The sequence below is a fragment of the Ambystoma mexicanum genome, chromosome 4q, assembly GCF_040938575.1.
Source record: "Ambystoma mexicanum isolate Mex_15411 chromosome 4q, UKY_AmexF1_1, whole genome shotgun sequence".
Classification (NCBI taxonomy): Eukaryota; Metazoa; Chordata; class Amphibia; order Caudata; family Ambystomatidae; genus Ambystoma; species Ambystoma mexicanum.
In genome coordinates this window covers 331,792,776-331,804,886 of record NC_090928.1, presented here as the reverse complement: position 1 = coordinate 331,804,886, position 12,111 = coordinate 331,792,776, and the positions used below count along the sequence as shown (strand labels likewise).

The following is a 12,111-nucleotide window of genomic DNA, read 5'->3' as shown; positions in this document are numbered from 1 at the left end:
ATATCATAAAGGGAGTCATTTCCCAGTAAATATGCATGCAAACCCCTGTAAACTGTCTCTGCACCCTGCTACAATGCTTACGCGCACCCCTAACTTCGATTGAAACCCAGACTGCTTGCACGCACCCCTGAAACCAAGTTCTGATCTTACTTTTGCGCAGTGATTCCTATGCACATGGGTCCTTACGCCCGCCTTCGGGCTTGGCGTGGTGATTTCCCTGAAGTGAACTTGCGTGGTCACATCCATGGATACGCTTGGTTCAGCACAGTTGTGAGTGTGCGGTTGACTTGCTCTGGCCGTCCCTCAACACGCCCACAATTTGCCTTGTTCTTCCTCATTCTACATTTTGCTCCCCCTACTTTGAGCTCTGCATAGGCCCAACCCACCCTGCGTGTGGAGTTTTGCTCAACGCGCTCGACTGCATGCAGGGATGCACAGAACTTGTGCGAAGGCTTCGCAGTGTATGGATGTTTTTCTGCGAAGTCGAATCCATTTACCGACAAAGGGTGGTTTTGCTCACTGAAGGACTTGCAAAGTCCAGATTTACCCTGCAAAGTATTCCATGGATCAGCCACTAAGTGCGCAATACAAATCGTCCCATGCAGAAGCTGCACTCCAGGTCAATAACAATCACATGAGTAGGCTACTGATTATGTGGTCCTCCAAGTGTTTTGGACTACACCGCCCATGATCCTTCATCACTGACTATGCTGGCTAGAGTTGATGGAAGGTAAAATCCAAAACATCTGATATGCCACGTAATTAACATCCAGTCGTGGATACACATGGATTCTGCTCCATGGTAAAAGATTCGAGAGAAAATAACCAGGTTCGGACTTGAAGGTCCCTTAGGCCGTTCTCTAAAGGCACCTGTATTTAATGTAGGGGTGCTCCAAATAGTAGATTTAAATATTCGACCAAATACTGAATATTTGGACAAGTATTTGGCTGGAGACGAATATAGACCTGGATAGTTCCATTTAAAAAAATAAAGTTATGAAGACAAGATAAACACGCTGTAAATTAAAAACACACAGTAACACATGTAGGTCCATTTTTTATTGTTCTTTGTTGTCTACAGAAGACGTTTGTGTAAAGGAATATACATCATAAGACAATAAACTGTTCAATAACAGCATAGTTTGTATTTTTGTACATTCATAGGCGTCTCTTGTTTGGCAGGGCCCAAGTAACTAGGACTATCTCAAAATAATAGTCTGTAGTATGTGAGGGGAAGCTGGAATGTGTCTACTTGTACTTTCAAATGTTCCTTTTGGACCTGCCATTTGTAGGCCTTCTGGCTCCAACAAGGCACTGCAACACAAAAGGAGTGATTACATCATTTAGCACCTTGCTGACTGCCAAAGTCGTACTGAATACAAACCTTTGGGGTGTTAAATCCATGCTTTATACCTGTAGTACTGAGAGGGGATGATGCATTTGAAAAAAAATATTTTTATTAATAGATATTATGTTTCTTTCTTTTATGGGTTGGGTATGTTTGTAGTGTTTTGGGGCATGGTAAAAGACAACAGATAAATACATAGGGAATGTTATGTCCTCCATGGTTCTCGGCCAACCCTATGGGTAAAGGACAGTGCTGATTTTCAGATTTTTAATTGCATGTGCATATTTATTTCACCTATATGTTTCACTTGTACATCCATGGGGTCCAGTGCTTCTAAATTGTAAACTTGTATCTCCTTGTCTTTATTAACATCTTTTTTTAACTCTCTAATGTTGGGTGGAATATTTCTGCTGCTACCAACTGGGGCATTTTGGTTAAAACAATATAGCCATGTTCTTTAGTAACATCTGTCACCTTTACTCAATTCTAAGGGACTCATTTTGCTAACACGAGAAAGTTGGAGGGCAGGAATTCTAACCCATATTACAACATTCTGAGCACATCTCTGCCGCAGACACACGTCCCACTGATCCATCTTACTTGCTTTATAAGCTTGGCGGCCAGGCTGAATATTGTTATTTGCTGAAGACACACTAACACCTGAGCTATCTTACTGTGCATTTGGAACTTACTGGGAACTCTGCAACAACTCAAACAATCCACTTAATCATATTATTAGGATTGGGAATTGGTAGGATTGGAACCTGTAACCTTCAGATTTCTCACAGAGGTCATCAGCAAATCAATAAGCGCCAAAAGAAAATATAATTTCCCAATAGCGATTTTTTAAACTATTGTTCCAGCTCAATGATTTTCAACTGCAAAATACAGGGGAGACCAGAGACACATTCAAAATATTGACAGTTCTGCTTCAGCTGACCCCTCACCAGCAAACCACCAGATGAAGGTCTATCTGTCCAGCACATGAAGGGCAGGGACTTTGTACTTTCACGCCTCTGATCTGCCTGTACCCAATCCAAAAATGGACAGCAGCATTTGTTTAATGATCCTTTTAATGATCCTTTTAAAGGATAAACATGACATGCCTGAATGATTCCAGGTATGCAGACAAAGCAGTAGTAGCAGCTTTGAGTGATAATTAAGTATTCGGCCGAAGATAATTTTCAGCCGGAATTCAGACGAATACTTACTCAAAGCTGAATTTTGGTACACGTACACCCCTTATTTAATGCTATTTTATGTTGTGGTATCACGCACATGAGCCAGATTCCACAGCAGGTCAACAAACCATGCAAGGGTCCGGACTGGCTCCTATGCAAGATGAACTTTATCTTGCCTTAGCTGAGGACATTGAGTTATTACGCGTGAATCAGTGGGTGTGGGGGAGGGGTGATCCTAAAATTAGATTAAAATTCCAATTTTGCAAAGAAGTGTTGTGCGAAGAGTGTGGCTTCAGTAATGCTCACTCACCCCAGCTGTGCAGATGCTTCTTCCCTCAGCTGCTTTGCACTTGCTTGTTCTATGCTCTCTGTATATTCACTTTGCCGACAATGGATTTTGCAACCCACTACTTTTGCCATTATAGGTTTTTGCCCTAACTTACTGTTACTATTCGGCAATGCCAGCCTAAACAGTTTTCCATCCACACAAGAGTTAGCCAATGGCAAGATTATACATGTGCTTGGTTACATGCTGTTGCTCTTCCCTTCCTCTTTCCCTCCCACCCGTTGGATGGTCCCCGGCTGATCTCATTTTGCCTGCACTTGTATGGCATAAATGTTATCCCAATGTTCTCTTCCCTCCTGGTGCATGTTATTTTTCTTTCTCCCAGCATCTTCTTCCTGTTTTTAAGCAACCAGAAATCATTGCTTCTGTCATGCATTCTTCTATCGTCTGTCCTATGCATGGCGTTTTTGTCAAATACAATTCTACTATTACCAATGAAAAGCAGAGAACTGGTCACTTTTACGAAGGTCTACCCATAGCAGAGGTCTGGTATAGGACACCATCGTCATCTTGTCCCGCCTTGCTACAGGAAATGGCCACAATCTGGGCAAGAAGGCTTTTTCTGGAGTTAAACTTCAAAAATGGAATATCTGGAAACGAGCCTTAGATATAGTTTGTACAGCTTATTGCACACATGTTTCATTAATCAGGCAATGAAAGGAAAAGGGATTAAAAAAGACAAAACAGAATGTTCCCCCTTTTTTACATGATAAACGTGACATAGCTTGGCAGACAATGCGCCAAAAAGCGTGTTTGATCAAATGAAAGGAGCTACAGTTGAGGTTGAAGAAGGAAACAATGTGGGCATAGGCAGGGAATGGGGGTTAATCATAGAGTGAACATCTCCGTCAAGAAAGCAAAAGAACAGGCAGGGAAAAGCCAAACCGTCTCCCCAAAAATTCCAATTTCGATGAAAAAACATTTGGATATTGACCTTGTTCCAAATCTTTCTGATATTTTGTAGTTGAGCTTTTCCTACCATAGACATAGAAGAATTAAAGCGATTGTAACCATTTCCCCCCTTTAGCAGTAGGTTTGTTTTTTCAAGGAAACACAATTTACATGCTAATGTGATTTGGGATTTCAGTCCTGCAAAATGTCCATGATGCCATTTGCAGGCTCTCAAATTTGTCCAATAATAATTTCTTCCCATGTGCTGTGGATTTTCGGGCTGCTTTTGACTGTTATAAAAACATGTGTTACTTGAACCCAATGGCACTTTCGAGAAGACTTGCAGAAAGCATCAGGAAAGCTAGCGGTTATGTACCCACTCCTGAAGACCAAGTCAATGCCCTTCCGGACAAAGATCAACATCTACAAGGCGATCATCAGACCTACCTGACGTATGCCCCCCCCCCCCCAGCATGGATGAGCTGCCAGGAGCAACACCGGATGAGTCTTCAGATAGTCCAGAAGAAGGCCCTGCGGATAGCGGCTGGTGCTCCACTCTTCACAAGGACAGCTGACCTTCCCAGAGAACTGGACATCGAGATGTCAGACAAACATCTAGCGAAGCTGAGCAAGAACTTCTGCCAAGGACTGGCTCAGAATGTAAACCCTCGGATCAGGAGACTCACTGCCACCACTGCAAATCCTTTTGCCAACTACCCGCGACCCATCGCGGCTAAGACCCTGTGAAACCAGCCTTACTGTGACCAGTCCACACAGCCCATGAAGAAATCCAACCCACGACTACACACTCAACCCGAGAGGATGGAGTAATGAGGCTCAAGCCTTGACAGTGCTTAATTTGATAGAAAATAAGTTCCAGGGCCCACATATTTCCTAGCACTCTTGTGACACTGCGGGTGGCCAGTACCCCACCATTGCTGCCACCACCCACTTATTTTCAGTGTGACACATTTGGGGTTAAACTACAGCTTGCACCTGCTCATTGGGGTTGATGGATGCTCTGGCAATAATCACTTCATAATCGATATGAGTCTGAGACAATATGAGATGAGATGAGACATAAGTGCCCGGGCTGGGCCCTGGAAACCACTCCCACAAAGTAAGAACTGGCAGCCTCGGTATCCAAAAATCACTGCTAATGCTTAAGATCTGTCAGCAAGAAGAAGAAAGAAGACCCAGTGGCACTCACATGCTTGTCAATAAGGTGCATTAAATGCTGTGGTGGGTTGGCTAAAATAAGATTTTTAACCTGTGATTGTCGTGTTGCGCTGATTTTCTACAGCGAGCCCATTAAGCACCTGCTAAGAATCACCACTTCAGAAATCGCACAGCACTTGCAAACTGTTTGATACATTTTCCCATGCAAAATCAAAAAATTGGGCTTTCTGAAATTGAAATTGTTGAAGATAGTCTGTCTGTTAGAATGTCTACAGGACACTAGCTATTTCAGGATAAAATACAAGCGAAAACCAGCCACTGTAAAGGTCTAGCTTTGCAGTGACAGACACAGCCACTGTTCCCTGAGCAGATAATATGTTTTAGCTCTTTTTATATATTCTAGTCTAGGGCTCTGCAACATTTGGATGTTTCCAGATGTTTCAGACTACAATTCTCATGATATCTGGCTATTGACTATGCTACTTAGGGATGATGGGAGTTGTAGTCCGAAACATCTGGAGAGCCAAAGGTTGCAGACCCCTGTTCTAGTCATTTGTAGCCTGTTAGTGAGGATCTGTTCATTAAACTAATACTGGCTGCATCATGACCTAGAACAACTGTATGTGAATGGGCTGCTGGGCAATTAAATCACAAGGACTGAGGTGCCCCGGGCCAGTTTCCACAGTAGTAGGATCCAAGGCGTATTCAGAAGTCAGAGGATGGTTGCAAATACCTATTTCACCCCTGACGTGGATTGTGATTTTGAATGTGCCACCTACAGTATTTCTCCCATTTGTAAGGCAGCAGTAACATGCCTTATTTAATATGAACATAATGTACTTCTTGTGCCTAATTGAATACTAAAGCCATAACGCATGCATATTCTCATTACAAACTACCATGTATGCAGACTTAACACTGAATTTGAGATGCAAGTATTTTTGGACAATTAACTCTGGTTATTAAAACCTAAAATGATATCTGCAAGATATCAAGATGGATTTCTTTGTAAATCTGTCTGGTTTACTGAGGAGATTTTTCTACGTTTGTTTGTTTGTTTGTTTATTATTTATAATGCGCCGAAAAGCCCAAGGGTAACATGGCGCAGCAGATACAAGAATTTGCAAGACTTGGTTATGGACAGTAATATATATACAGGTATGAATACAGTAATAATATCAAACAGCAGTAGATATAGCATATATACAGTTAGCAGTTATGTATCCAAGATGTAGGCCAGGAGGTCCTAGATGATGGTTGTCTTCAGCCAGGATTTGATCTTTGAGCGAAAGATTTGGTAAGGTAGGTCCATTCTAAGAGAGGGTGGAAGGGAATTCCAAAGCTTGGCTGCTTTCACTGGGAAGCTATTCCCGCCTAAAGTTGCACGTTTGTAAGAAGGGACGGATAGGGAGTCTTTGTAAGCTAGCCTCGTTGGTCTTGTGGATGTAGGTCTGTGAAATCTGTTAATCAGATAGGTAGGGGCTGCATTGTTAATGGATTTATGGGTGAGTGAGGCAGTTTTTAAGGAGATTTTATCTATAATGGGGGTCCAGTTGTGTTGTTTGCTGTATGTTGTGATGTGGTTTCTTCTTGAGATGCCCAAAGCCGCTCTAAGTGCGTTATTTTGGAGAGTTTGTAATTTGCCAGTGACGGCTTTAGATGACCCAAGATAGAGGGCATTGCAGTAGTCCAAGCGGGAGAGTATAAGGGCTCTAGCCAGCGTCAGACAACTGGCCTCGGATAGAAAAGGTTTAGCTGTCCGGATCAATTTACAAGTGTAGGACGTGGAGGAGGCTAGTGAGTTCACTTGTCTGCTAAAGTTGAAGTTGGAGTCCAAATAAAAGCCCAGTGTTTTGACTTCATGTCCAACCCTGATGGTATTGCCATCAATTATGAATGATGAGTATGCCGGGCTCAAGTTCTTTAGGCTAGCTTTAGTGCCCAGTGTGATGAGTTCCGTTTTATCATCATTCAGGCATAGACCGTGAGTGGCCATCCATGCCTGGATGATGATGTAAACCCTATTCACCAAGGCCAAATCCTTTGCATAATCTCCAGAAAGCGGAAGGAGGATCTGGGTATCATCTGCATAGTTAGTGTAGGTGATACCGAGATGGTCCAGATCATCGAAAAGGGGCTTGGTAAATATGTTGTACAGTGTTGGGGAGACACAGGAACCCTGAGGCACACCGCAGGTGATGGGTATAGGGTCTGCCGCGTCTGTTGGCGAGAAAACCCTCATAGTTCTGCCATCAAGGAAGGATCTAATCCAAGTAATAGCCTCGGGGGAAAAATGGGCAGCCGTGTGGAGATGGGTGCAGAGGACAGCGTGGTCGACCAGGTCGAATGCTGCGGAAAGGTCAAGGAGGAGGAGTAAAGCTGCTTGACCATTGTCTTTGAGCAGATCAATCTGTGTTTTAAGGTCGATGAGAGCTGTTTCAGTCCCGTGTTGGGGTCGGAAGCCTGATTGTCTGGCTCCTAGCAAGTGGTGCTCCTCCAGGTGCTTCTGTATTTGTACGTAGGCGACCTTATCCAGAATTTTCAGAAGGAATGGTACTGTTGTTATAGGCCTGTAGTTAGTTGGTATTGTTGGGTCGAGGGTGTTTTTTTTTAGTAGGGGTAGTACCCAGGATTGTTTTAGGTTAGTTGGGATGGAGCCGGTGGAGAAGGAAGCATTGATTAATTTAGTGATAAAGGGGGAAAGGTCACGGGCAGCGTCTTTTATGAGCTGTGCTGGGCATAAGTCTCCTTGGCAGTTAGATGGCTTTAATGACATGATGATTTTCTCCACTTCAGGTATGGTCACTTTGGTGAAGTTAAATTGTAATTGTTCAGTTGTGGCCCGTTTCTCAGGTTTAGGCAGGGCAGGATTGTTCAGGGAGGCTTTTTTGCAAGATATTTTCTTTTGTAGCGTGGCGATTTTATTAGCTAGGGCAAATTGGATGTCGGTACACCAGTTCTTGTCTTTTATACAAGTGTCTATAGGTGCTATGGGGGTTTCTACTTCTTTTAGAATTGAGAATAATTCCTTAGTATTTGATTTGGCTTGTGAGATGCGAGAGTCAAAGGAGGTACGTTTGGCAAGGAAGATTTCTTTTTTGTACAGGGCCGCTAATTTAGTAAATTTAACTTTGTTGGCTGCTGATGGGTCTTTTTTCCAGATAGATTCGCAGTGTCTTTTTTGTTGTCTTAAGTTTTTGAGGAGAGGTGTGTACCAGTTGTTAAGGTGGGTTTTGGACTTGCTTGTCCTGAGTTTGAGAGGGGCAATTAAGTCCAGGGAGGAAGACATGATATTGTTATATTCCTCAACCAAGGTTTCTGGATCCAAGTTGTCATGCAGTGAGTTCAGTGTAGGAAGTAGGTTGGGGATAAGTCTCTCCACTGTGATACTCTTTTTGTTTCTAGTAAGAGTGGGGGGTGCCCTACACGGTAGTGAGGGTGGTGGTCTAGTAGTGGACAAAACAAATGATACCAGGTGGTGGTCGGTCCAGGCTAAGGGTGAGATGTCAGTAACGCTGGCTAGGCAGTTATGGTCGGCTATCCAGTCTAGTATTCTGCCTTTGTCATGGGTTGGTTTTAGGCTTCTTTGAGTGAATCCTAGTTCGGTGAGGGTGTTCAAAGTGGTGATGGCGGCTTTGTCTTCAGGGTCATTAAAGCCCATGTTGAAGTCGCCGAGGGTGAGCATTTGAGTGGCATTTTTTAAATTGGTGGATAGGATGGTGTTAAGATCCTCATCGAAGGTGCCTAAAGGACCTGGGGGGCGATAGATCAAATGGACATTGAGGGTTTGAGTATTTGTGATGGGGATTTTGGCTGAGAGTAGTTCGCAAGATGGGGCATTAATGGGGGTAACTAATCTTATTGGAAGGCTGCATTTGTGAATGATGGCAACACCGCCTCCTCTGGAATTGGGTCGGTCTTGTCTCAGGATGGTGTAATTCTCTGGGATAGCTAGCATCAACATAGGTCCTGCTGCCGGGTGGAGCCAGGTCTCTGTGATGGCGAGGAGATCGAGATCTTCATTGATCAGTAGGTCTGCGATTTCGGTTGCGTGGGCTAGTAGTGATCTGGCGTTAATTAGAGCTCCCTTAATTTGGGGGCTTACTATAGGTGCAGTAGGGGCTAACAGTTTCTGAGGGGGTTTAGTGTTTTTCTGGGAGATGGGCGAGTTAAGGTCTTTGGTGGGATAGCTCAGAGATCTTTTAGGTCTGTAGTTGTCAAAGCTAGTGAGGGTGGGTTTAGATCTTTTATTAGTAGGCATGGAGCGGGCGAGAGGCTCGTGAATTTTGGCTAGTCTAGCTCTGAGTTTTATGTTCCTGACTGCAGTGGGGCACGGGAGACTGATCATAGATGCTAGAGGAGCCTCAGTTGTTGTGGGCATTAATTTGCTTGTAGTCGTGTACATGGTGGTAGGGGGTTGGGGTAGCATGTTGGATAGAGTAAAGGTAATTAAGAGGAGTATGGGGCTGGCAAGGTAGTTACTAGGCAGGGGGGGCATGCTGGTTAGTGGCAGGAGTACGTGAGGGGGACCTTAGGCACAACACGATTCAAGTGGTCTGAAAGCGACCTTAAGGCACAACACAAGTTAAATGGTCTGAAAGCGAACTTAAATGCACAACACGATTCAAGTGGTCTGAAAGCGACCTTAAGGCACAACACAGGTTAAATGGTCTGAAAGCGACCTTAAGGCACAACACAAGTGAAATGGTCTGAAAGCGAGCTTAAATGCACAGCACGATTCAAGTGGTCTGAAAGCGACCTTAAGGCACAACACAGGTTAAATGGTCTGAAAGCGAACTTAAATGCACAACACGATTCAAGTGGTCTGAAAGCGACCTTAAGGCACAACACAAGTGAAATGGTCTGAAAGCGAACTTAAATGCACAACACGATTCAAGTGGTCTGAAAGCGACCTTAAGGCACAACACAAGTGAGATGCAGATAGCAGGCGTGGAAGCAGGCGGGTTCCTGCCCGCTCGAGGGATTGAGGCTGCAGAGGGTTGCAAGTTGACCCATCAAGTAAGCAAAGCGTAGTGATACAAGAGTTTCAAAAGTCAGTATATTACGTTGTACTCACAGATCATAGAGGCGTCGGTTGCATGGGCACAGGGATATCAGAGTGGTCGAAATGGCAGGCAACGTATGTCTGGGGTGACGATGCGCTCAGGCAGAGTTTTGGGGCCTGGGCTCTGGCAGTCACTGGTCAGGCTCAGGTCAGGAGCCTTAGTGGGAGCCTTAGTGGGAGCCTTAGTGGGAGCCTTAGTGGGAGCATTAGTGGGAGCCTTCGATGGGGCCGGCTCACGCCTGCCGGTGCCCCACGCTGGGTTAAGGGAAGGTGTCTGCCCAATCAGAAGGCAGATTCGCGGCCGAGTCAGGAAGTGCTCGTAGATCAAAGTCGCGATGATCTCCGTTCGTCGGCGGCGGCCATCTTGGAAGTGAGAAAACCATGCGGTTTTCCGTGCCGCAGATAGTGAAAGATTACATCAAGATTAACACAGCTGCTAGGCAAAGGATGCAGCTTCATAATCATCGGTTGTAGCAATTTAAATTGTAGTTGCAGCGGTCAGCGTCGCATTAGCCAGCAGAGGAGATACGGGAGTAGATACAGCCGGATGGCTTACCTCTTTAGCTGCAGGCAGTAGGGGGAAGGCAGGGCTGCTCCTGCAGCCTGCGGATAGAGCATCTGCTCCAACTGTGGCTTCTAATTCTAATTCTGATGTAATCCCACCGGAAATTGCACAATTTAAGATGCAAACAAATGATATGGATGTGGTTAAAAAAATGCCAGAATTTCTATTTCTTTGTAGTTTGTCATGTTATAGAATGGTAAGGCATCGAGAAAACGCGTGATAGGTGCAAGCCAGTGTGTTGGCCTGCAATCAATGACTAAGATAAGGACTTTCATAAGAACAATATATACGGGATAAAGTTTCTCCTACTGTACATCATAAGGATATTGCAAGTCAATGAGGAGTTCCGTGAACAAATACGCACCTTCATATGGTCACAGAACTCCAAGGTGACTTACAGTCGTACGACGTCCTTTCATCGCCGGATTTTGCAAAGCCTGCCACTTTAACGTGCACTAATGTTAATTGAATTCTGTAGGGTGGGGTGGGAAAGGGCAGATAAGGGCTTGGGAGGTTAGGAAATAGGTAAAATAGGTGGTGGAGGGGGGGGGGGGTTTGCCCCCAAACAACTTTTTAAAAAATGTGATGAACATTTCCACGTTGAAATGCCAGGCTTTGAAAATTCCGGCGATGCAATGACATGGAACCCTTGCAATATCCTTTTTATGCATGGAAGGGGGTATTTTATTCCTTATAATACATGGCTACACACTGTCATTCCCTTTACTACCTCATCTCTTGCTTAATATAATGAGAGATCTTCCATTTGCTGATTCATATAATCATCGTAGAATCGGTTTGAATTTAAAAAAGCCAATATGTAGCTTTGAATGCTTTGCAGAATAATAGTTTAAATATTTTAATAAAATGCATTCAAGAAACATTTTCATTTTGTACTTTAGGATAAGTAATAACATGAAGCTTTATGCACACGTGTTAAAGTTCAGCAGTGCACAAATTAAACATTCTACCATGGACAGTTCTTTGTCAATTAATCGCTGTAAAGTGTCACAGACAACTATTTCACAAGCAAGGAATTTGAAAAGCTTGTAACGGCTTTAACTGTTGCAGTGACAGCTGGAATTCTGACCTTTGCTGGCTCAAGCAGCAGGTATTGTGACGTCACAAAAGAAGCATAAAAAGTGAGCATTGCACAGCAAATGCTGGCACCCTTGGTTAAGGTGCTGTATAATGGAAGGCCGGAATTCGGGATGTGAGAGTGCTAGGCAGTAGAGGAAAAAGTCTGCTGAGATTCTGCTTTATTAACTTGCGCGCTACCACCCAGAATGGTTTGCTATCTGGCACTTAATAGAACCTTCCGGCTCGAGTGCTTTCTAGATAATCGAGTGCCAGATAAAAAAATGTATTTGATGCGGTTTCAAACAGTCTGTTAGTGCCCTCATCCTTTTCTAAAGTTGGTTCCAAAATGAGATGACAATGTTGTAAAACATTGCACAGGGTTGATAATTTAATAATACAATTATGGAGTTGTGCAACATTCTTAAACCAGCTCTGGTCAAAGAGGCAGGCTTGCCT

The 12,111-nt window shown here is 43.9% G+C and overlaps 1 protein-coding gene across 5 annotated transcripts in view; it reads right to left on the bottom strand.

The window, feature by feature from the left end:
- Positions 1-12,111, bottom strand: part of RASGRP3 (RAS guanyl releasing protein 3) — a 702,554-nt gene that overhangs the window by 133,551 nt on the left and 556,892 nt on the right. The gene's annotated exons all lie outside the window — the stretch shown is intronic.